The 24561-nt window shown below is 39.8% G+C and overlaps 1 protein-coding gene across 9 annotated transcripts in view; it reads left to right on the top strand.

Annotated features, from left to right (window-relative positions):
* Window positions 1-24561, top strand: part of BIN1 (bridging integrator 1) — a 106844-nt gene that overhangs the window by 7914 nt on the left and 74369 nt on the right. The gene's annotated exons all lie outside the window — the stretch shown is intronic.

The following is a 24561-nucleotide window of genomic DNA, read 5'->3' as shown; positions in this document are numbered from 1 at the left end:
ATATAGAGCTAAGATAATACTGCCATATACAGCCCACATAATACCGCCATAAAGAGCTAAGATAATACTGCCATATACAGCCCACATAATACCGCCATATAGAGCTAAGATACTGCCATATACAGCCCACATAATACCGCCATATAGAGCTAAGATAATACTGCCAAATACAGCCCACATAATACCGCCATATAGAGCTAAGATAATACTGCCAAATACAGCCCACATAATACCGCCATATAGAGCTAAGATAATACTGCCAAATACAGCCCACATAATACCGCCATATAGAGCTAAGATAATACTGCCATATACAGCCCACATAATACCGCCATATAGAGCTAAGATAATACTGCCATATACAGCCCACATAATACCGCCATATAGAGCTAAGATAATACTGCCATATACAGCCCACATAATACCGCCATATAGAGCTAAGATAATGCTGCCCACATAATACTGCCACATAGTGCCAAAATAATACTGACATATAGTGCCAAGACAATACTGCCATATAATGCCAAGATAATACAGCCATGTACAGCCAACATAATACTGCCATATAATGCCAAGATAATACTGCCCACATAATACTGCCATGTAGTGCCAAAATAATACTGACATATAGGGCCAAGATAATCCTGCCATGTACAGCCCACATATTACCACCATATAGTGTCAAGATCATATTGGCATTTACAACTCATATAATACCACCAAATAGAGCTAAGATAATACTGCCATATACAGCCCACATAATACTGCCATATAGTGCCAAGATAATACTGCCATGTACAGTTCACATAATACCACCATATGGTGCCAAGATAATACTGCCATGTACAACTCATATAATACCGCCATATAGAGCTAAGATAATACTGCCAAATACAGCCCACATAATACCGCCATATAGTGCCAAGATAATACTGTCCACATAATACTGCCACATAGTGCCGAAATAATACTGCCATATAATGCCAAGATAATACTGCCATGTACAGCCCACATAATACCACCATATTGTGCCAAGATAATATTGGCATATACAATCCATATAATACCCCAATCTAGTGCGAAGATAATACTGCCATGTATGGCCCACATAATACCACCATATGGTGCCAAGATACAACTGCCATATACAGCCCACATAATACCACCAAATAATGCCCAAATAGTAGGCCGTATCTAAAAATACTCCCTTAAAGGGTCCACATAATATTGCCATATAGTTCCTACATAATACTACAATGTGATTCACAAATAATACCACCATACACTACAAAATAATACTGTGCAATCGCCCAGTTTACCACCCCTAAAACCAGCTCTTGCTATGTGTGTGGGGGGTGGGGGGCACCACCCCTGATGCTGCACTTGTCAGATTCCTGTCTTGCTCCCCAAGTGGATGGACCTGCGCTGTTCACAAGGGGCTTGTAAACACTTCCATAAATAAGGCTAAATCATTGTCTATGGAAAAGTCCTGAAACTTTCTAATATACATTATGTTTAGATATCTCACCATCTTTAAAATGTCTGCTTGCTGTCATTGAATAGGAATATTATTGTTGACATCCATAGGCTAAAAAGCCTTCTTGTTACAATGTAGATAAGAGCTATCAGTCTGGAATCGAGTACAAGAAAGATATTTGTGCTGCTGCTCGGTTTAGCTCAGATAGTTCTCTGCTTGCTGTCAGAGAATGGGAACATTCTTTGTTTACATGTAGAGGATAAAGACACATCTGGACCTACTCTGGTTTACACAGCTAATACGTTTGTTACTGTGTATTAGTGTAAGTTGGAGCTACAGATATATAATACTCCAGGTCAGCTGCGAGGAATTGAAATGAGCTATTCTGGTTATTAGAATGTTTGGGGAATTATTATTTAGGCAATTCCAATGTTGGTGCAATTGCTGGAGTTGCTCTAGGCTAGAAACCCCTATTCCTGGACGTACTGTAAATTGGCAGGGGAGGGGGCTTCCTAATACTTGGAGGAGCAGGAATGCTGACTGTCACTTCTCAGTGTGAATCTTGATGAGACGGGTCGCCATATGATGTCACACCAATGATACATAATGTCAGATGGTGACTGGGGGTGGGAAGCACCTGCTCTCTGCTGTAGTCACCCAAGCTTACAGGGGGTCACCTTTGAACCCAGCGAACAATCCCTGCTATTTATGGACATGGAATCCCTTGGACTCCTGGATCCAGTTGCTCCACCATCAGTTGACAATTTTAAAGCCCAGAGGCCCCTTTAAATATGGAGACATAATGAATGGCGATCACTTAGTGGTTCTGTGTAATCCTCCATCACGTGTATTTCCTGCATCAGGGCTCATTGCTCCAGATCCCAAAGGTGCAAGTCCAATGGTCGTGGCAATATGCAGAAAAACGCAATAAATGAGACCCAATAATGCAAAATGAATTGGCTGCTGCTAGAAATCTAATGACCCCTGAAAAAATGTGATCAGTTAAGGTCATTTTACCCCGGCCAATGTGAGCCGTGAACATGAGCGTCGATCAACAAGACACGGAGCGATGATCAGTGATGTGCGGGGACATATAGTTACTACAATCGCTCGTCCCCGCACATTTCCGTCATGTCGGCAGCGCGTCCCCCTCTTTACACAGGGCAATGATCGGGGACGAGTGTTTATATGAAGGCTCATTACCCCATCATTGGCCCGTGGAAAAGGGATTTTATATTCCCAACGAATGTTTCCTGCAGTGGATTCTGTGGCCGTTACATATTGAGCAAATTTATATTAAAAATTACCAAAAAATATTGCTCCTTGATTCGTCTTCCGGTAAATTGTTAAATTATCTATTCAGCTTAGTTATATTTGTTTCAGGAAAAGCTGGGTTATAACCAATACGCCAAAATCTCACTCAACCTCTCTTACTCTTTCTCTTTCTCACTCTCTCTGTCTCTGTCTCACTGTCTCTCTCTTTCTCTCTCTCTCTCTGTCTCACTCTTTCTCTTTCTCACGCTCTCTCTCTCTCTGTCTCACTTTCTCTCTCTTTCTCTCTCTGTCTCTCTATCTCTCTCTCTTTCTCTCTCTCTCTGTCTCACTCTTTTTCTGTCTCTGTCTCTGTCTCTCTCTCTTTCTTTCTCTCTCTCTGTCTCTCTCTCTTTCTCTCTCTCTTACTCTTTCTCTCACTATTTCTCTCTCTCTCTCTGTCTCTCTCTCTTTCTCTCTCTCTCTGTCTCACTCTTTTTCTCTCTCTCTGTCTCTCTCTCTCTCTCTTTCTCTCTCTCTGTCTCTCTCTGTCTCTCTCTTTCTCTCTCACTCTCTCTCTCTCACTCTTTTTCTCTCTCTCTGTCTCAATCTCTCTCTCTCTCTCTCTCTCTCTATTACGCCTACAAACATCTGCCCATTGCTTTCAATGGGTTTTACAATGTTCTGTTCCCACAAGGTGTTATTTTACGCATCGCTGTAAAAATACGGCGCGTATAAAGAAGTGTAGATCACTTCTTGGGACGTTTTTGGAGGCGTTTTTCATTGACTCCATTGAAAAACAGCTCCAATAACGTCCGTAAAATACGCCGCGAAAAACGCGAGTTGTTAAAAAACGTCTGAAAATCAGGAGCTGTTTTCACCTGAAAACAGCTCTGTATTTTCAGACGTGTTTGCTCACTGCGTGTGAACATACCCTTACTGTGTAGCATCTTACTTCATTCTATTATGTTTAAGTTTGAATAGGGATAATGATCCTGAATTACACTACCGTTCAAAAGTTTGGGGTCATCCAGACAATTTTGTGTTTTCCATGAAAACTCACACTTATATTTATCAAATGAGTTGCAAAATGACTAGAAAATATAGTCAAGACATTGACAAGGTTAGAAATAATGATTTTTATTTGAAATAATAATTTTCTCCTTCAGACTTTGCTTTGGTCTTGGAATGCTCCATTTGCAGCAATTCCAGCATTGCAGACCTTTGGCATTCTAGCGGTTAATTTGCTGAGGTAATCGGGAGAAATTTCCCCCCATGCTTCCAGAAGCCCCTCCCACAAGTTGGATTGGCTTGATGGGCACTTCTTGCGTACCATACGGTCAAGCTGCTCCCACAACAGCTCTATGGGGTTGAGATCTGGTGACTGCGCTGGCCACTCCATTACAGATAGAATACCGGCTGCCGGCTTCTTCCCTAAATAGTTCTTGCATCATTTGGAGGTGCTTTGGGTCATTGTCCTGTTGTAGGATGAAATTGGCTCCAATCAAGCGCTGTCCACAGGGTATGGTATGGCGTTGCGGAGTGATCGCCTTCCTTATTCAAAATCCCTTTTACCTTGTACAAATCTCCCACTTTACCCCAGACCATCACATGACCTCCACCATGCTTGACAGATGGCGTCAGGCACTCTTCCAGCATCTTTTCAGTTGTTCTGCGTCTCACAAATGTTCTTCTGTGTGATCCAAACACCTCAAACTTGGATTCGTCTGTCCATAACACTTTTTTCCAATCTTCCCCTGTCCAATGTCTGTGTGCTTTTGCCCATATTAATCTTTTCCCTTTATTAGCCAGCCTCAGATATGGCTTTTTCTTTGCCACTCTGCCCTGAAGGCCAGCATCCCGGAGTCGCCTCTTCACTGTAGATGTTGACACTGTCGTTTTGCGGGTACTATTTAATGAAGCTGCCAGTTGAGGACCCGTGAGGCGTCTATTTCTCAAACTAGAGACTCTAATGTACTTGTCTTGTTGCTCAGTTGTGCAGCGGGGCCTCCCACTTCTCTTTCTACTCTGGTTAGAGCCTGTTTGTGCTGTCCTCTGAAGGGAGTAGTACACACCGTTGTAGGAAATCTTAAGTTTCTTGGCAATTTCTCGCATGGAATAGCCTTCATTTCTAAGAACAAGAATAGACTGTCGAGTTTCACATGAAAGCTCTCTTTTTCTAGCCATTTTGAGAGTTTAATCGAACCCACAAATGTAATGCTCCAGATTCTCAACTAGCTCAAAGGAAGGTCAGTTTTATAGCTCCTCTAAACAGCAAAACTGTTTACAGCGGTGCTAACATAATTGCACAAGTGTTTTCTAATCATCCATTAGCCTTCTAACACAGTTAGCAAACACAATGTACCATTAGGACACTGGAGTGATGGTTGCTGGAAATGGGCCTCTATACACCTATGTAGATATTGCATTAAAAACCAGACGTTTGCAGCTAGAATAGTCCTTTAGCACATTAACAATGTATAGAGTGTATTTCTGATTCATTTAATGTTATCTTCATTGAAAAAACTGTGCTTTTCTTGCAAAAATAAGGACATTTCTAAGTGACCCTAAACTTCTGAACGATAGTGTATATAATAGAAAGATAGATATATACAGTAGATAGACAGACATAGATAATGCCTGGGTTCTGCGGTTCCCATAGTTCAGTCTTTATGGTTCTAGTTGGAGAATGATAGAACAATTACATCCGATGGAGTCATCATGGTGTATATAGATCGTGTGTTTATGGTGCAGTTATAGGCAGTAGGTTGGGGCTCAGGTTTAGCTTTTGCATTGGGCCCCAGGATTTTCAGGCTGCACCACTGACATGTAGATATGGGGTACAGAGGGTCCGGATGCTGGTTCAGCGCTGAGGTCTACGGATTTTCCAGAACAGCAGATTTCACACCAGACATAACATTTCTAATGCTACAAATATCCCTCAGTGACCTGAACCCGGGAAACCACAGAATATTGCCTGGGCTGGAGCGCCGCACGTGAGGCTCAGATTCCACTCACATACACGGCGCTCTCATTACTCAGCGTTTCGTGCACCTCAGACTGTTTGCTTTAGTGTGACGGAAGGACGTTATCGACCCTCCATGAGACAGAAGTAAATCCATATTTAGAAATGTTCATCTGCGGCTTTGTATTTTCTTTTCGTAATTTACTTGGAAAAATATGCTATCTGTCGCTGATCTATGGTAAACCGCAGTGTTCAGCATTAAAAGGGCAATGGCTGGGGCATTAAAATATTACTTATCAACTGATCAGTCAAGGCGAAAGAAATTAGGGCCAAATGAGGGGTTAACCCGACGGAAACCTCAGACGGAACCCCTCAACGGAAGGGCAACGGTGATGTGAACAGGCCCTTACACGAGCAAATATTCATATTAGGGATCTTCGATAGGACTGCTGTATATGATCGAAGAGCGATTACAGCAACAATGACAGATACAGAGGGGGGGGTCATCTACTGGATCCTATAGAAAGCCAGGCACATAAGTAGGGCCTGTGGGTACCCCCCGTTGCCAGGCCCTTGGGCACTACTAAGCCCTGTTATATTTGCCTAACTAAGAAATGGGGCTTGCAACCTCTTGAATATAGAACCTAGCTGTACAGACTATAGCACTGTACATGAGAAAAGCTATAAGTATAAAAATTCTGTTAATCTGGCATCAACAGGTCCCAATGGATGCCGAATTATCAAACATACTGGTTGATGAGATGAACATAAAATGTTGTATCACATTGGGTGAACCTTCACTTATATATTAGGGTATTACTGCCTTTACCATTTCGGGGTTTTCAGGAAATGAAATGATCCCCTCTTGTCTATCAGCAGAGTATCGACTGCCACTATTGATGCTTTGTCCTCCTGGCACAGTTATTTGTGCTACTTTGAGCAGATCATTGCCAGAATATGAGGTAAAACGGGTCAGGATTAGAAATAATCACCTAGTGACATAATGAGATGATAAGAGCGTAGACAGGATACAATCACTCCACAATGATACTTTGTTGCAAATCAAGATTCCAATCTACTCGACAATAGAAAGCAACAGATGACAATATTAGATCTCCAGCAAAGCCCCTGTATGCAGACGTCCTACTTTCTGTCTCATTCTCCAACCTGCTGGAATACTACGTCTATTGTTGTGTAGATCATTACTTAAGGGTCACGGTCTGTTATTGGGGCAGAAGAAAGATTACATATGTATGATATACTTACATACAATGCACACATATGTACACAGACATATAAACTGAAACGTGCATACACACTCGCACAGGGCTACACACACATGGTCCGTCACATATATATGTAAGGGGGTACAGCACTGAAAGAGCTCTGTCCAGGACTAAAAGTATGTTCAAGTGTTTGTTTCTTGTGTGGGCAACTTAAAAGAAGTGTCATACCGTACAGGAAAGTGGTGAAAGTAAGGACAAAAGTTGTAGGTTGCCGAAATCCAGTGGGCATGGATGGTTGCGTTGTTAATTCCGGGGGCTCGTCCGGGATGACAGTGACAGCTGTGCTCAGAGGGACAATTCTAGGCATAAGATTTGGGTAATCTCTCCAAGATGCATTCTCTATGTCTCGCAGCTCACAAGCCAAACGCTAAATAAGGGTGTTACGATTTGAATGAAGTAATTTATTGTTGTATAAAAGCAAGAAGAAGGTCGGAAAGGCCGGGGACACCAGCTAAAATGATATGAATGTATATCTATACACACACAACACACAAATATCTGAGGATGCATCAACTTCTTATAGCTTTTTCTGGGAGACTTACAAAAGGATGATGTTTAGAGAATCCCACAAAATCACCTCATTCCTAAACATTTGCTGGTCAATCTTTATTTTGGGTTTGGGGTTCACTTGCTGGCTGAATTAATTGGGTCATGGTACATCTGTTAGACGTCTGTGGCAAGACAAGGCGTTCTGTTCACTTCTTATATGGGATGATACTGTTGACCTTTGCTGTTGATGTGGATAGTGAGTTCTTGTAATAAAACTGTGACACCTAATATGTTGTTAATGTGAAGCGGCCAGCACAATGACGAAGCCAAAGAGTCTAAAACTGATGGAAAGCACCTACGATTTTCCCATAATGCCCTGCTTAAATTAAGTCTCTCGCACATTGTTTTCCTGGATGTCTCTGAGGTGAAAGCCACAAAAATGACATTATTTAGCTGCGATCCGCAATAGATTACGCCTGTGATATTTATAGATTTCAGCGACGCAATTCGTGACAATAGGGGGACTGGGCTCAAATTCAATGATGTACCTATTGTGCGATTCTATAAAATATCTATCAAGACTAGAAATCATTACAAAAAAATGACATCCCTTCCTAGGCAGATGTACGTATATATTAAATATAGTGCAACCAGAAATAATGTGTCTTACCTACATTTTTATTTTTTCTGTTCTATTAATGACTTAGGCCCCATGCACACGAATGTAAAAATGCCCGTATTACGGGCCCATAGACTTCTATTGGCCACGGGTACCTTCCCGTTTGCTTACGGGAAGGTGCCCGGGCCGTTAAAAAATATAGAACATGTCCTATTTCAGGCTGTAATTACGGCACGGGCAGGCCCATAGAAGTCTATGGGGCTCCCGTAATTACGGGTGGCTACGTGTGTGCACCCGCAATTACGGGAGCGTTGCTACGCATGGTACTCACCGTCCAGCGCTAGTCACTGTCCAGGGTGCTGAAAGAGTTAAACGATCAGTGCTGGATAGAGCATAGGGGCTGCACTGATCGGCAGTAACTCTTTCAGCACCCTGGACAATGACTACCGCTGGACAGTGGGTACCATGCGCGGCGCTCACAATATAGATTTGCAATGTTTCCTCCTAAAACCCGCAACAACTAAAAAGTTCATACTTACCCAGAACTCCCTGCTTCTTCCTCCAGTCCGGCCTCCCGGGATAACGTTTCATCCCATGTGACCGCTGCAGCCAATCACAGGCCAATCACAGGCTGCAGCGGTCACATGGACTGCCGCGTCATCCAGGGAGGTCTGTCTGGATGTCAAAAGAGGGACGTGCCACCAAGACAACGGCCGGGGTACGTATGAACTTCTTTTTCTTTCTATCCCTGCGTTCCGCTGCGGAAACTCTGCCCGAAAGGGCTGCCCCTTCTCCCTATCCAGCACCGATAGAGATAAGGGGCTGCCGATTAGTGCAATGCAATATCTCTCTCTACGTGTAAAGAGAAGCAGAGAAAATGGGTCCGTAAATACGGGTGACAAAGGACCCGTATTTACGCCAGTATTTACGGCTGGGAAAAAATACGGTTGTGTGCATGGGGCCTCACAGGCACTACCTAGTTGGTGGGTTTGCCCTCACTTTAGTTTACTTTTCCGCTTCTCTACATCCCATGTGCAGCTCTGAGACAATCAGATGTTCCCAAATTCTGCTCCCCCTCCCCTCTCAGAGAAGGCAATTTCACACATAAAAAGAGAGAGAACCTGCAGCTGCATCCCCCTCCTATCCTCTTCTCACTGTCTACTATTTATTGTATTACTGCAGATGGATATTTTTGGTGACTGAGAAGGTTTCTGACTATTCACAGAAAGGGAAACTACAAGTCGCTGGATGTTTCATATATTCACATGTACTATTGAACTGTAGTCCTAGGAAGGCTTTAAGCCATAAGGGTATGTTCACACGACTTATTTTTGGCTGTTTTTTGTGACGTAAACGGCCGAGAAACACCTGAAGAATCGGAAGCAGAACGCCTCCAAACATCTGCCCATTGATTTCAATGGGAAAGACGTTGATCCGTTCCCACAGGACGTTTTTTTACGTGGCCGTTTTTCATTGACTATAGAAAAACAGCTCCAAAAACGGCCGTAAAATACGCCGCAAAAAAGCAGAGTGGCTTAAAAAACGACTGAAAATCCGGAGCTGTTCTACCTTGAAAACAGCTCCGGATTTTCAGACGTGTTTTGTTAAGCGTGTGAACATGCCCTAAGGGCAGATGTTTGGAGGTGTTCTGCTTCCGTTTTTTCGGACGTTTTTCGGCCGAAAATAAGCCGTGTAAACATAGCCTTAGAGTTAACCAACACAATTTTGTAAGCAGAATATTAAAAGCTTAATGCATCTCAGTGGCCAACAAGCAAAAACTCATTTAACGATTTCTCCTCATGTGGCATTATTTTGTTTTTCTGCCATAACTAATCAGCTGACCAGCAGCGTTGTCCGTGTGCCGCTCGTCACGCCAAGAGCACGGGCTGCCTGCAGCATTACTCAGCGCTGCTTCTCTTAGAGGCCAATTGCAGCTGCACCGTATAACCAGGGACTACATTTGTTTCTATTAGTGTTCCTGCCTTGTTCCTGCACGGCTGATGTCTCCTGCAGACGGGAAAAACGCTTGTCGCTCCTCACTTTAGGAAGTCACAGATCAGCTGTGATGGTTTTTGTTCATTCTTTGGATAATTTGACAAACAGATTTAGGTCTCCTCGCTCTGCTTTTCTCACTCTAAGGGCTCATTCAGACGAGCGTGTATCTCGTCCGTGTGACGGCCGTTAAAACAACAGCCGTCACACGGAGTCATGTATATCAACAGGGTCGTTCACACTGCCGTTGTTTCAACGGAGCGCGTGAAGGGTCCGTGATAAAATAGGACGTCCTATTTTACCGCATGTCACATCCCTCCATAGACTCTGGTCTATGGAGGATCCATGACAACGCGTCCCTCACCGGTGCACCTCGGACGGGAAAAACGTCTGTTTTTCATGTCCGATGTTGCTGACGCTCATCTGAATATCGCCTTAGAAAGAGGCATGACTGTAAGATTGTTCTAGATATTTTCGCCTTCCTCTTTGCAGGGTTGGTTGTGGTTAGTGGAGCAGCAGTAGGGGGCAATAGACCAAGTCAACCATAGGACCAGCTAATCTTCTGGTCAGTCTAAGTTGTGGGACTATAACAGGACCCCGCCCATGAGGTCCAGATAAGAGTGATGTATAATTGGTGGCGTTCAACATCATTTCCACTGGTGTCCCCAAGGTTTGACACCAACAGTAGAAGCTGAATCCCTATACCAGTGGTGGTGGCGTGGTATTCACTGGCTATTCCACCACTTAAAAGAGCATCGACTCTTATCATGGCTGGTGCAGAGGCATGGGAACTTTCCATGCACAATGATGGGTAAAGCTAGCCCACTAAAATAATGTTTTTTTTCTTCTGGGCATGTAGTTCCTATATGGCATGGCATCATTCGAGATCATGGCACACGCCATCTCCAAGCTTCACACCACATCTGGGTGTATTACTAGGAGTATAGTGAGGGCCCCGCAGCAAAACAAAAAATGTCTCATGCCTTTCCGGACCCCCCATCCCTATATGCATCCTCAGCTATTGGGGAGTGAGGCAAGAGGGGAAGTCAGAAGTCAAGACGCCCATCTCTAAGCACCAGTCTGGTGAAATAGACCTCTACTCTACCCAACTTGTTCCGTAACAGGGGCATGGCCGGTCTCTATGGCTGGTGAGCTATTTCTGGGTAGAATGGTTTCTCTTCTCACTGCTAGAATTGGTGATCATTTTGGGGAACCAGCGTTTAGATATTTCGATCTTTTTTGCCGCTATTTCACCAGCCAGTTCCATGTTTGGTTCCTCATTTTATTCCTCATTTTAATCACATAACATAAATTCAGTCCAACAACATCTACTGAATCCACTTCACATGCGGCTCTCCAAGATTTAGTCAGCAGATTTCATAAAGGGGAACGTCCATTAAAGGGTATGTAGACTTTTGCAATCCGATTTCTTGTAACGTACTTTCTATAGGTTAGCAAGAAGAAGGGGTCAAATGGAAGGGAGGTTGACTGCAGGATTAGACTACGCAGGGTCAGTTTGTAGCCTGTAACCATGAAAACACATAGGTCTGCATAGGAGCTGTATACACAAAACGATAGGAGATTTTACATCAAGATTTTTTGCAAAATGACATTATTTTCTATGCACTGGAGCTATAATAACAAATACAGATTATTTTTTGAGTGTCCTTCTAAGACCAGAATACCTTTTTGCCCGGGATTACACAGAATGGTTACTACAAGTGACTATTTATAGGCAAAACTGAAACTGGATAAACTATAGAGGAGAGATTTAAAGCTTTCCTTCATATTTTCTCTCTCTTTTTGCTTCAATCCTGGATTAGTCTAAAAAGAAGCTGCCACATTGTGTGAAGCCGGACCCACGAGTGAGAAAGCCGTGCGTACGAAGGAGAACTATCTGCCACAAATATCTATTTGATGCGTAAAATACAAAAAAAATTCTACATCAGTGACTTAAACTTGAGGCATATGAAGTCCACGTTCCCTGGCGGCTGTGCTCACATACCTACCCACGCCTGTCGCCCTGACCGCTTCTTACCGTATGGTGCCAGCCGTCTTCACACTTTTGTCACAAATGCTGCAAAGGGAGCTCCACCCAATACATAATGGCTCAATTACTTATGTTATTTGTATTTTCTTTTTTACATACAGCCAGGCTTTACTGATATCCACACATCGAAAAAAAATAAAGATCATGGTCCCCTTAAAGGGATTTTACATCAACTTAAAGAACTGCTCAATCATTTCGGCACATGAAGTCCTCACCCTGTTCATCTCTATGACACGCCAGAAGATAACAAAGGGTGACCACCAATAAACAAAAGTGATATTACATAGTACTGTTCAGTAATGTTTGCAACAGGGGCGGGGCTGTGACACCCTGGAAATATTTATCATTAAAGGGGTTTTACAGAAATTGAAAGAACTGTTCCATGGTGTGAACACATTGGGGGAGATTTACATAGCTAAATGCGCCAAAAAACTTGCAAACATGTCTTACTCCAGAATTATTATTTGGTTTACAAACATTTTGCGCCTCACAGGATCGTTTTGGAAAGTGTTTCAAAAGGGGCGTGGCCTGTCAAAAGGAGGGAGTGGCTTAAAAGGTGCCAGACTGCAAAAATGTTGCTGCATACTGTTGGTCTAAATTAAGCCAAAGGAAGAGATAATTCTACCCATTAAAAAATCATTATTATTTGACTTTTAATTATTATTATTTTGAGTTCCCCCACACATACACATCCTTAGCTAGCTCCCATATTGTATATCCTCCACCAGCTGCACATTGGGGTGATCTTCTGGAAGTGATCACCCCCCCCTCCAATCGGATTTCAGACCCAATTCAATGCCTAATCCTTCAAAGCCAGAAATGGCCGCCATATTGAAATTGATGTCTTATTTTACATTTACGCCGCATGACCTCATCTCAGCCTCCACTGTACAGAAAAATGTTGAGTCCTTTGTGCGGAGACTGAGGACATGAGGATCCCATTCACATCTCTGGATAATCTCTCGTCTACTTTTTCTGTCCTTTGCCATCACATGAGAATGTAGAGCAGCTGCTGGTAATTAAGCCCAACGTCACCGTGTCACCCACCCGTGCAGCTGTCACATGGCAGCCCTCCTCTGAGAGTCATCTCTCCAAGGCAGGAGATATTACTGTACCGTGCTACATGGCAGCCGCCAGGCCCATGGCTTATAATGGGGATTGGCTGCACCCTGTTTTTGGGAATCTGCAGATACTGGTTCCTATGAGTCATTTGTTGCTGTGATTGTCCAATTCCTATTCAGTGCTATTTAGGTTAGAAGTGGTCAGAATCACCCCCAACCCAACATAGACCCCGATATACAGCTGTTATCTACTCATAATATTCATCGAAATAGTGACAGGGTCCGAGCAGGTGCGGAGCTTAACCTTTTAATGTAACATGGTCTCATTCCACAAATCCTAACGAGCTAAAGAACAGCTGAGTATAATGAGTTCTGTGCAACTCCACTGAGCTTTATTGTCGCACTGAGAATGGGGGTATTATTCACTAACAAGGAGGGGCTGTAAGTGATAAAGGACATTTCCAGCCAATCTCTATATTAACACCAATGATGTAAGAAATAAGTTTTGCTAGATTCCTTGTTTTCATTTCATAACACCTCGATATACAAGATAGCTACTAGAATACTGCCCCCTATGTACAATAATATAACTACTAGAATACTGCCCCCTATATATAAGAATGTAACTACTAGAATACTGCCCCCTATATACAAGAATATAACTACTAGAATACTGCTCCTATATACAAGGATATAACTACTATAATACTGCCCCTATATACAAGAATATAACTACTATAATACTGCCCCTATGTACAGGAATATAACTACTATAATACTGCTCCTAGATACAAGAATATAACTACTATAATACTGCTCCTATATACAAGAATCTAACTGCTATAATACTGCCCCCTATATACAAGAATATAACTACTATAATACTGCCTCCTATATACAAGAATATAACTACTATAATACTGCTCCTATATACAAGAATATAACTAATATAATACTGCCCCTATATACAAGAATATAACTACTATAATACTGCCCCCTATATACAAGAATATAACTACTATAATACTGCCTCCTATATACAAGAATATAACTACTATAATACTGCTCCCTATATACAAGAATATAACTACTATAATACTGCTCCCTATATACAAGAATATAACTACTGTAATACTGCCCCTATATACAAGAATATAACTACTATAATACTCCCCCTATATACAAGAATATAACTACTATAATACTGCTCCTATATACAAGAATATAACTACTATAATACTGCTCCCTATATACAAGAATATAACTACTACAATACTGCCACTATATACAAGAATATAACTACTATAATACTGCCCCTATATACAAGAATGTAACTACTATAATACTGATCCTATATACAAGAATGTAACTACTAGAATACTGCCCCCTATATACAAGAATGTAACTACTAGAATACTGCCCCCTATACCAAAAAATGAATATAACCACTATAATACTGCCCCTATATACAAGAATATAACTACTATAATACTGGTCCTATATACAAGAATATAACTACTATAATACTGGTCCTATATACAAGAATGTAACTACTATAATACTGCCCCTATATACAAGAATATAACTACTATAATACTGGTCCTATATACAAGAATATAACTACTATAATACTGGTCCTATATACAAGAATATAACTACTATAATACTGGTCCTATATACAAGAATGTAACTACTAGAATACTGCCCCCTATATACAAGAATGTAACTACTATAATACTGCCTCCTATATACAAGAATATAACCACTATAATACTGTCCTTTATATACAAGAATATAATAACCATAATACTGCCCCTATATACAGGAATATAACTACTATAATACTGCCCCTATATACAAGAATATAACTACTATAATACTGCTCCTATATACAAGAATGTAACTACTAGAATACTGCCCCCTATATACAAGAATGTAACTACTAGAATACTGCCCCCTATACAAAAAAAAGAATATAACCACTATAATACTGCCCCTATATACAAGAATATAACTACTATAATACTGCCCCCTATATACAAGAATATAACTACTATAATTCTGCCCCTATATACAAGAATATAACTACTATAATACTGCTCCTTATATACAAGAATATAACTACTATAATACTGCTCCTATATACAAGAATATAACTACTATAATACTGCTCCTATATACAAGAATATAACTACTATAATACTGCCCCCTATATACAAGAATACAACGACTATAATACTGCCCCCATATACAAGAATATAACTACTATAATACTGCCCCCTATATACAAGAATATAACTACTATAATACTGTCCCTATATACAAGAATATAACTACTATAATACTGCCCCTATATACAAGAATATAACTATTCTAATACTGCCCCCTATATACAAGAATATAACTACTATAATACTGCCCCTATATACTAGAATATAACTACTATAATACTGCCCCCTATATACAAGAATATAACTACTATAATACTGCCCCTATATACAAGAATATAACTACTATAATACTGCCCCCTATATACAAGAATATAACTACTATAATACTGCCCCTATATACAAGAATATAACTACTATAATACTGCCCCTATATACAAGAATATAACTACTATAATACTGCCCCTATATACAAGAATATAACTACTATAATACTGCCCCTATATACAAGAATATAACTACTATAATACTGCCTCCTATATACAAGAATATAACTACTATAATACTGCCCCCTATATACAAGAATATAACTACTATAATACTGCCCCCTATATACAAGATTATAACTACTATAATACTGCCCCTATATACAAGAATATAACTACTATAATACTGCTCCTTATATACAAGAATATAACTACTATAATACTGCTCCTATATACAAGAATATAACTACTATAATACTGCCCCTATATACAAGAATATAACTACTATAATACTGACCCTATATACAAGAATATAACTACTATAATACTGCCCCCTATATACAAGAATATAACTACTATAATACTGCCCCCTATATACAAGAATATAACTACTATAAGGGCGGGTTCACACATGGCGGATTTTCACTTAAATTCCGCTGCGGACACTCCGCAGCGTTAATCCGCAGCGGAGCCGTTTCTCCATTGACTTTCACTTTAATTTAGCAGTGTTCGTTTACACGATGCGTACAATTCCGCTGCGGAGCATAGGCTGCGGAGCGGAATGTGGTGTCCGCAGCATGCTCTGTCTGTTGCGGAGCAGTGGCGGACTGGTTGCGGACTCATGGCGGAATTTCTCCATTGACTTCAATGGAGATTCTAAGTTCCGCAATGAAGTCCGCAGCTGTCATGCACATGTTATGTGTGGTGCGGAGCGTATTGGTTTTTTAACATGACATTTCTTCATTCTGGCTGGACCTATGTATTTCTAGGTCTACAGCCAGACTGAGGAAGTCAATGGGGCTCCCGTAATGACGGGAGCGTTGCTAGGAGACGTCAGTAAATAGTCACTGTCCAGGGTGCTGAAAGAGTTAAGCGATCGGCAGTAACTGTTTCTGCACCCGGGACAGTGACTACCGATCCCAATATACATGTATCTGTAAAAAAACATGTAAGTTCATACTTACCGAGAACTCCCTGCGTCTGTCTACAGTCCGGCCTCCCAGGATGACGTTTCAGTGTAAGTGACGGCTGCAGCCAATCACAGGCCAAGCACAGGCTGCAGCGGTCACATGGACTGGCGCGTCATCCAGGGAGGTCGGGCTGGATGCCGAAGGAGGGACGCGTCATCAAGACAACGGGCGGTAAGTATGAATTTCTTTTACTTTCACTAGGGAAAGTGCTGTCCCTTCTCTCTATCCTGCACTGATAGGGAGAAGGGAAGTACTTTTACCGCAGTCCGCAGCAGCTAGTCCGCATCAATTTTCTGCACATTTTGTGCAGATCCGCAGCCGTAATCCGCAACCCGGATTAGGTGCGGCATTGATGCGGACAGTTGCGGAGGAATTCCGCCATGTGTGGTCATGCCCTAATACTGCCCCTATATACAAGAATATAACTACTATAATACTGCTCCTTATATACAAGAATATAACTACTATAATACTGCTCCTATATACAAGAATATAACTACTATAATACTGCTCCTTATATACAAGAATATAACTACTATAATACTGCTCCTATATACAAGAATATAACTACTATAATACTGCTCCTATATACAAGAATATAACTACTATAATACTGCCCCCTATATACAAGAATACAACGACTATAATACTGCCCCCATATACAAGAATATAACTACTATAATACTGCCCCCTATATACAAGAATATAACTACTATAATACTGTCCCTATATACAAGAATATAACTACTATAATACTGCCCCTATATACAAGAATATAACTATTATAATACTGCCCCCTATATACAAGAATATAACTACTATAATACTGCCCCTATATACTAGAATATAACTACTATAATACTGCCCCCTATATACAAGAATATAACTACTATAATACTGCCCCTATATACAAGAATATAACTACTATAATACTGCCCCCTATATACAAGAATATAACTACTATAATACTGCCCCTATATACAAGAATATAACTACTATAATACTGCCCCTATATACAAGAATATAACTACTATAATACTGCCTCCTATATACAAGAATATAACTACCCTAATACTGCCCCCTATATACAAGAATATAACTACTATAATACTGCCCCCTATATACAAGAATATAACTACTATAATACTGCCCCTATATACAAGAATATAACAACTATAATACTGCTCCTTATATACAAGAATATAACTACTATAATACTGCTCCTTATATACAAGAATATAACTACTATAATACTGCTCCTATATACAAGAATATAACTACTATAATACTGCCCCTATATACAAGAATATAACTACTATAATACTGACCCTATATACAAGAATATAACTACTATAATACTGCCCCCTATATACAAGAATATAACTACTATAATACTGCCCCCTATATACAAGAATATAACTACTATAAGGGCGGGTTCACACATGGCGGATTTTCACTTAAATTCCGCTGCGGACACTCCGCAGCGTTAATCCGCAGCGGAGCCGTTTCTCCATTGACTTTCACTTTAATTTAGCAGTGTTCGTTTACACGATGCGTACAATTCCGCTGCGGAGCATAGGCTGCGGAGCGGAATGTGGTGTCCGCAGCATGCTCTGTCTGTTGCGGAGCAGTGGCGGACTGGTTGCGGACTCATGGCGGAATTTCTCCATTGACTTCAATGGAGATTCTAAGTTCCGCAATGAAGTCCGCAGCTGTCATGCACATGTTATGTGTGGTGCGGAGCGTATTGGTTTTTTAACATGACATTTCTTCATTCTGGCTGGACCTATGTATTTCTAGGTCTACAGCCAGACTGAGGAAGTCAATGGGGCTCCCGTAATGACGGGAGCGTTGCTAGGAGACGTCAGTAAATAGTCACTGTCCAGGGTGCTGAAAGAGTTAAGCGATCGGCAGTAACTGTTTCTGCACCCGGGACAGTGACTACCGATCCCAATATACATGTATCTGTAAAAAAACATATAAGTTCATACTTACCGAGAACTCCCTGTTTCTGTCTCCAGTCCGGCCTCCCAGGATGACGTTTCAGTGTAAGTGACGGCTGCAGCCAAGCACAGGCTGCAGCGGTCACATGGACTGGCGCGTCATCCAGGGAGGTCGGGCTGGATGCCGAAGGAGGGACGCGTCATCAAGACAACGGGCGGTAAGTATGAATTTCTTTTACTTTCACTAGGGAAAGTGCTGTCCCTTCTCTCTATCCTGCACTGATAGGGAGAAGGGAAGCACTTTTCCCGCAGTCCGCAGCAGCTAGTCCGCATCAATTTTCTGCACATTTTGTGCAGATCCGCAGCCGTAATCCGCAACCCGGATTAGGTGCGGCATTGATGCGGACAGTTGCGGAGGAATTCCGCCATGTGTGGTCATGCCCTAATACTGCCCCTATATACAAGAATATAACTACTATAATACTGCTCCTTATATACAAGAATATAACTACTATAATACTGCTCCTATATACAAGAATATAACTACTATAATACTGCTCCTTATATACAAGAATATAACTACTATAATACTGCTCCTATATACAAGAATATAACTACTATAATACTGCTCCTATATACAAGAATATAACTACTATAATACTGCCCCCTATATACAAGAATACAACGACTATAATACTGCCCCCATATACAAGAATATAACTACTATAATACTGCCCCCTATATACAAGAATATAACTACTATAATACTGTCCCTATATACAAGAATATAACTACTATAATACTGCCCCTATATACAAGAATATAACTATTATAATACTGCCCCCTATATACAAGAATATAACTACTATAATACTGCCCCTATATACTAGAATATAACTACTATAATACTGCCCCCTATATACAAGAATATAACTACTATAATACTGCCCCTATATACAAGAATATAACTACTATAATACTGCCCCCTATATACAAGAATATAACTACTATAATACTGCCCCTATATACAAGAATATAACTACTATAATACTGCCCCTATATACAAGAATATAACTACTATAATACTGCCTCCTATATACAAGAATATAACTACCCTAATACTGCCCCCTATATACAAGAATATAACTACTATAATACTGCCCCCTATATACAAGAATATAACTACTATAATACTGCCCCTATATACAAGAATATAACTACTATAATACTGCTCCTTATATACAAGAATATAACTACTATAATACTGCTCCTATATACAAGAATATAACTACTATAATACTGCCCCCTATATACAAGAATATAACTACTATAATACTGCCCCCTATATACAAGAATATAACTACTATAATACTGCCCCTATATACAAGAATATAACTACTATAATACTGCTCCTTATATACAAGAATATAACTACTATAATACTGCTCCTATATACAAGAATATAACTACTATAATACTGCCCCTATATACAAGAATATAACTACTGTAATACTGCCCCTATATACAAGAATATAACTACTATAATACTGCCTCCTATATACAAGAATATAACTACTATAATACTGCCCCCTATATACAAGTATATAACTACTATAATACTGCCCCCTATATACAAGAATATAACTACTATAATACTGCCCCTATATACAAGAATATAACTACTATAATACTGCTCCTTATATACAAGAATATAACTACTATAATACTGCTCCTATATACAAGAATATAACTACTATAATACTGCTCCTTATATACAAGAATATAACTACTATAATACTGCTCCTATATACAAGAATATAACTACTATAATACTGCTCCTATATACAAGAATATAACTACTATAATACTGCCCCTATATACAAGAATATAACTACTATAATACTGTTCCTATATACAAGAATATAACTACTATAATATTGCCCCCTATATACAAGAATATAACTACTATAATACTGCTCCCTATATACAAGAATATAACTACTATAGTACTGCCTCCTATATACAAGAATATAACTACTATTATACTGCCCTCTATATACAAGAATATAACTACTATAATACTGCCCCTATATACAAGAATATAACTACTATAATACTGCCTCCTATATACAAGAATATAACTACTATAATACTGCCCCCTATATACAAGAATATAACTACTATAATACTGCCCCCTATATACAAGAATATAACTACTATAATACTGCCCCTATATACAAGAATATAACTACTATAATACTGCTCCTTATATACAAGAATATAACTACTATAATACTGCTCCTATATACAAGAATATAACTACTATAATACTGCCCCTATATACAAGAATATAACTACTATAATACTGCTCCTTATATACAAGAATATAACTACTATAATACTGCTCCTATATACAAGAATATAACTACTATAATACTGCTCCTATATACAAGAATATAACTACTATAATACTGCCACTATATACAAGAATATAACTACTATAATACTGTTCCTATATACAAGAATATAACTACTATAATATTGCCCCCTATATACAAGAATATAACTACTATAATACTGCTCCCTATATACAAGAATATAACTACTATAGTACTGCCTCCTATATACAAGAATATAACTACTATTATGCTGCCCTTTATATACAAGAATATAACTACTATAATACTGCCCCTATATACAAGAATATAACTACTATAATACTGCCGCTATATACAAGAATATAACTACTATAATACTGACCCTATATACAAGAATATAACTACTATAATACTGCCCCTATGGACAGGAATATAACTACTATAATACTGCCCCTATATACAAGAATATAACTACTATTATACTACTCCTATATACAAGAATATAACTACTATAATACTGCTCCTATATACAAGAATATAACTACTATAATACTGCCCTCTATATACAAGAATATAACTACTATAATACTGCCCCTATGTACAAGAATATAACTACTATAATACTGCCCCTATATACAAGAATATAACTACTATAATACTGCTCCTATATACAAGAATATAACTACTATAATACTGCCCTCTATATACAAGAATATAACTACTATAATACTGCCCCCTATATACAAGAATATAACTACTATAATACTGCCCCTATATACAAGAATATAACTACTATAATACTGCCCCCTATATACAAGAATATAACTACTATAATACTGCCCCTATATACAAGAATATAACTACTATAATACTGCCCCTATATAGAAGAATATAACTACTATAATACTGCCCCCTATATACAAGAATATAACTACTATAATACTGCCCCTATATACAAGAATATAACTACTATAATACTGCCCCTATATACAAGAATATAACTACTATAATACTGCCCCTATATACAAGAATATAACTACTATAATACTGCTCCTATATACAAGAATATAACTACTATAATACTGCCACCTATATACAAGAATATAACTACTATAATACTGCCCCTATATACAAGAATATAACTACTATAATACTGCCCCTATATAGAAGAATATCAGTGAATTCTTGGTATCACATACTTAGAATCTTTATTCAGGCAACCAAGTACTAATAATGTTTGGCTGCAGCGCTGTACTGAGAAATATATTGCACACTATTGTATTTGATGTCATCGTCCGTACATTGCCGGGTTTGCTGTTCTGCAGAGTGACATCGACCATGGAACTGATGACTATAGAGCGCCAGGTCTGAGAATAACTTGCACATTTGCTGGATGAGACAGCTGGAAATGCCGGGTGATACAGTAATATGTCTTGGGCCTGACATTTCCCTGGCAGGGGCACCACCGTCCGCCCACACTCAGACTCCATTTTGGGGATTTAGTCTTGGTGACATTTTGAGAATGGCTGCTCTAGGGCTGTCTAATTATAGACTGCCATAGTTCTCAATGGAAAAGAGAGAGACTGTTAATCTGTCGTTTTCGCACTGAAGCCGCGGCTATAATGACTTATTCCCTTTGAGCCGCTCAGCAGTATTTATCAGGTAATTGTATAGACACAATAAATGCAAAAACAGCAACATTGTATCTAAGTGTCGGGTAATGGAGAAGAGCGTCAGCGTCTGGGCGCGGGGTGACTAGGGAGATGCTAAAGGCCAATTCCTTCTCTGCGGCTTTAAGATACAGTCAGAATATAAAGAAATAGGTTTTATTGATTTCCCTTACTCTAAAGATACAAATACAGGCAGGGCCCAATTATAGCACGGGCAAAAGGGGCAATGACCCTGGGGCCTCCACCACTAGACTTGGCTTGCTTTAAACTTTATTCCAGGCATTTGTCACAAACTTTCATCTTCGCGCTGGCTGTGGTATTATTGTGCCACTTTATAGCGGCAGAGAATTATCTCAGTCATTTATATATATATATTGCAGCATTTTGTATGTGCTGTTTCAGGACATCGATGTAGCAAAACGGAAAGCTGCTTTGTAAGAGCATCTCCGGGTTTGGCTGATCTGATGCATCTTTGCATTACAATGACACATCTAATGCTACACTGCAGAAATGTGTGGCCGGCCGCAGCTTCCCCCGGCGATCAGCCGATCACTCTCCGACTTTTTTAAAAATAAATAAAGAGCCTGTCTTCATGAGAAAACCCCCTTAATTAGGCAATGTGTGGTGATATTATGCAGGTAGTGTAGGGCGTATCACGTTGGCACTGTATGGTACTATTATTTAGGCACTGTGTTGATATTATGCAGGTAGTGTAGGGTGTATTATGTTGGCACTGTGTGGTACTATTATTTAGGCACTGTATGGTGATATTATGCAGGTAGTGTAGGGCGTATCACGTTGGCACTGTATGGTACTATTATTTAGACACTATATGGTGATATGCAGGTAGTGTAGGGCGTATTATGTTGCCACTGTATGGTACTATTATTTAGGCACTGTGTGTTGATATTATGCAGGTAGTGTAGGGCGTATTATGTTGCCACTGTATGGTACTATTATTTAGGCACTGTGTGTTGATATTATGCAGGTAGTGTAGGGCGTATTATGTTGGCACTGTATGGTGATATTATGCAGGTAGTGTAAGGTGTATTATGTTGACACTGTATAGTGATATCATGTAGGCACCATATGGTGTTATTTTGTAGCCACTGTATTGTGTTGTTATGTAGGCACTGTGTGGTGATATTATGCAGGTAGTGTATGGTGTTATTATGTAGGCACTGTATGGTGGTATAATACAGCCACTGTTTGCTGGAATTGTGTAGGTACTGTATGGTGGTATTGTACAGGTACTGCATAGTATTATTATGTACGTACTGTATGGTGGTATTATATTGGCACTGTATGGTCTGAATTATATTGGCGCTGTATGTTGGAATTATGTAGGCACTCTATGGTGGTATTATATTGGCACTGTATGGTGGAATTATGTAGGCACTATATGGTGGTATTATATTGGCGCTGTATGATGGAATTATGTAGGCACTATATGGTGGTATTGTACAGGTACTGTATAGTATTATTATTATGTAGGAACTGTATGGTAATGTTATGTAGACACTGTATGGTTTTATGTAGGCACTATATTGCAGTATTATATAAGCACCGTATGGTGTTATGTTGGCATTGTATGGTGGTATTATTCAGGCAGTGTATGGCACTATTATTTAGGAACCTATGGGCCCACTCAAGTTGTTTTTGTTTTCTTTGTAAGGGCATGTTCACACGTGGCGGATTTCCTCCGCAACTGTCCGCATCAATGCCGCACAGAATCTGCGTTGCAGATTCTGCTGCG

Source organism: Rhinoderma darwinii, chromosome 6 (genome assembly GCF_050947455.1).
Source record: "Rhinoderma darwinii isolate aRhiDar2 chromosome 6, aRhiDar2.hap1, whole genome shotgun sequence".
NCBI classification, from domain to species: domain Eukaryota; kingdom Metazoa; phylum Chordata; class Amphibia; order Anura; family Rhinodermatidae; genus Rhinoderma; species Rhinoderma darwinii.
Note: the sequence above shows the minus strand (reverse complement) of the source record. Positions and strands in the feature narration are given on the sequence as shown.